Here is a 3,879-nt window from a genome sequence, read left to right as displayed (position 1 = left end):
CCTTGCTAGGGTTCTTTTTCTTCAATCTCAACTGCTCATTCCCTTTCTAGTGCTGAAATGAGCTGAATTGGCTCATTAATGAAGTATATATATGTTGGGCACAGTCCAACCGGTTAGCATTTTTAGTTCGTATGACCCAACTTTGGACCAAAACTTTTAGAATAAGCGTCCGATTTTCAATTCTAAGTATTTTTATAGTTTTTATTGTTCTTACACAGTACCGAATAGACTTAAACTGGTAGTGCCGGTTAAATTATTGGTATGCATTTTTACGTAAATTTTTTGCAGAAAAATACATTTTTCACTCGAAAAAATTCACTGAATCCAAATCTCACTTTTAAATTTTTAAATTAATATTTCTAAATTTTTGAACCTATTTCAAACAATTAATTTATTATTTTATTCTAATTAATCTGTTAATAAACTTCCGGTTCTTACCTGAGAATAACTCGTGATAATCTTTTCGCATCTCTGACTCTAATTTCCAAGTATGCTCTTCAATTCCGGCTCTACTCCAGGCTACTTTCACCAACAAAACTTCTTTCTCGCACAATTTCTTCACGCTCATGCCATCAATCCCCACGGGTGTGACTTGAAAAGTCAAGTTTTCTTTCAATTCAATTGATTCGGGCTCTAACACATGAATCGCATCCGATGTGTACTTAGGTTTTGTGACATATAGAATACGTCATGTAAGTTAGAAAGATGTGACAGTAAGGCTACTTGATAATCTACCGGCCCGACTCGTCTTAAAATCTCAAAAGGTCTAATGTACCTCGGATTCAACCTCTTCAGATAGAAAGAGAGAGAGAAAGAGGGGGAAAAGAGAGGAGAAAATAGTTGAAATTTTTTAACTAATAAAAGAGAATCACCACCATCAACCTATTAAGTTATATCAAGTGAAGATTAAGAAATAAATTAGAACTATGAATTTAAAAAAAAAAAATTTGTCTCTCTTTATATAGTATTTCACTTGAAGTAACTATTTTTTTTAAATAGTATTTAAATGACAAATAAAATAATAAGAAGATTCAATTAGATGATGAAAACTAATGTCATTCTTATAATATAATTGTATTATTTCAAGATATGAAAAATAAAATAATAACATATAGTTTAATTAATTTGCGCACTAAAGTAAATATGAAACTTATATAATATCAGTCAAATGTAAAAAGTAATGACAGTCTTTTGTTTCAAGGTACTATATTAAATTGCAACTTAAATTTATAATTATTAGTTGAAAATTTACAATAATGTACTATTTTTATTATATTAGTTAAAAATAATATATTTTGATATCATTTTTAAGAATTACTGACATCAAATTTTGATAATTTGAGTAAAAATTTTGAATGCTTTATGTCTCAAATTTTATCTTAACAGAACAATAAGACAACTTAACAAGCACATAAAAAAAATTTATTATTTTTATACATCTAGATATTCAAAAGATACAAAAACCAATTCTTTTAATATTTCAATGACTTATAAAAATTAACAGAATGGATGGTTATAAATTAAAATGATGGACAAGATTGAAAGTTGTGATAATAGAACTTGGTGATAATTAATTACGATCGGTGAAGAAAATGAAAAAAGAGAGCAAGACAATACAATAGTGACGGTAAGACCATGACAAGTATGTGTATAAAGAATAATAGTAAAAAAAATTAATAGTGTGTGATGCAATGAGAAGATATAATAAAAGTATAAATTAATAATTTTTAAAAAGTAATAAAATTAAAGATAATTTAATAAATTGAATATAAAAATATAAATTATTCATGTTTTATCTTAAATATCTATTAAGTCTTTAATTAATGTTAATGGTAATAATAATAACAATAAATAATGAACACGTTTAATTGGTATAGTGCCTGTTGAACAGTTAGTTAATGCTAATGGTAATAATAATAACAATAAAGAGTGGACACGTTTTTTTTGTGACTAAGAGTGGACACGTTTAATTGGTAATTACTTGCCCTTTAATTCATTCTAATAAATTCTAATAGTATACGTATTTGTACGTTAGGTACCATAATCCATAAGGTAGCATTTTGCCAATTGAACAAGGTAGCATTTTGCCAATTGAACGAAACCGCATAGGACTACATGGAAACTTCTTTGGGGGCCTGTTTAAGTTACTCATTTCTTTTGTGATAGACTACTTTTCTTGGAGTACTTTCTTTCATTAACTGGACAACAAAGTGTATGTATTGTACTTCTTAGATCAATTGGTTGTATCATAATGTAAACTAATTGAGTTTTGAATATTAGTGCTGACTAGGAGATATTTAATAGACATGGAAGATTAAAAGTAAATAATTCATCTACCTTAAATTTTTCTGGCTTAATAGTTAAAATGTCCTCAAATTATGTTCTCGTTAATTTGATTCTTGAAAAACCAGACACCTTAAATTAATAAATGAAAGATACAGCAATGAGTAAGATTGGTTTTCTAATTAAATAATAACACGCGATATAAATCATTTTGTAACCCGGTTAATTTGGTCAACAATCAAATTAAAATACATAATCTTTTAAGTTTGCAAACTTACACAAATAGTTTAATTCATTTACAAAAATTTGTCAAACTAAGCAGGCTAATCAATTGCCAATGAGTTGTAACTCAAATGGCATAATCTTTTCATACTCAATTAAGAGATTGCGGGTTTGAATCTCTTATTTTTGGTTAAAAAAAAAAAAGCAGGCCAATTAGTTAATTTTTTATTTTTTTCTAAATAAATAATTTTTATTACAAATTAAAAATAATTAATTGTTGGATTAAAATATTAATTTTGGAGCAAATATTTTCCCTTCTAGTAGGTTATTGCGTTAAAATTTGAGGTATTTCGATTGAATTGTTAAAAACTGAAAAAAAAAAAAAGAGAAAAATTTAAATGGGTTAAAACGGATTAGTTCGTTTATTTCACGAATCAGTCTATTTAATTAATGGATTAACCAAGCTGAGCTTGTCAAACGTCTCATTATGAGATTAATTTGAGTTAAAAAAAATCCGTCTATTTAAGGTGATTGTACGGGCCAGCTAATAACTCGGCCCATTTTAACTGCCCTAACTTTGGTTATTTTTCTTTTGACGGAGTATTTTTGGATGTTTGTCTTTGACCAAATACTCTATCTCGTGGACTCAACTATTGGGCCTTAGTTTGTTAACATACCCATATTCCAGGATCCAACAAGAGCCCACAATAAAAAACAATGCATCAGATTCAAACCTCAGCGTTTTTTTTCCCCTATAGCTGTTTGGTATTGCTTGAGCTGTGGTTTTGAAATTAACGTTTCCCTTCTAATTTGGATCTTGGAAAGATCACCTTATGATTTATTACAAAGTGAACATGATTGTATCTAAAAGGGTTGCATTGATCGAGATTTGAGCAATGGGCCACAAAGGGCAGCAGTTTGGTGTTTTGTGATTATTGTCATCATTTCCAGCCACTTTACGAATGGCAATCCCCCCAGTATTTAATGTAATTATTCGTTTTAAGAGTATAGTTTTACATGAACGAATTACTTGAAAAAATGTTTAAAAGTACTTGTAGAATTAGAGTTCATGGATCAGAGGACATTATGCACGACAAGACCAGAAGAATAATACTAGAATTTGGAAACAGAAAATAATTTAATTAATGATAGTTAGATAGATATAAATACGAAAAATAATTGAATTGGTTACACGACATGTGATAATGATTAACAAGAAACGAGGGCGGAGGCCTGCACATTCTGTAGTATATGAATGTTATATATATTGTGGCCAAGTGGGTACCATCTGCCAACTAAGAATTGCAAGACTACTAATGGGATTTAGATCTTCCATCTTTTATTATATATGGTCCCTCTCATCATAAATCATAA

Source organism: Arachis ipaensis, chromosome B03 (assembly GCF_000816755.2).
Source record: "Arachis ipaensis cultivar K30076 chromosome B03, Araip1.1, whole genome shotgun sequence".
Taxonomy (NCBI): Eukaryota; Viridiplantae; Streptophyta; class Magnoliopsida; order Fabales; family Fabaceae; genus Arachis; species Arachis ipaensis.
This window is presented reverse-complemented; position numbering follows the sequence as displayed.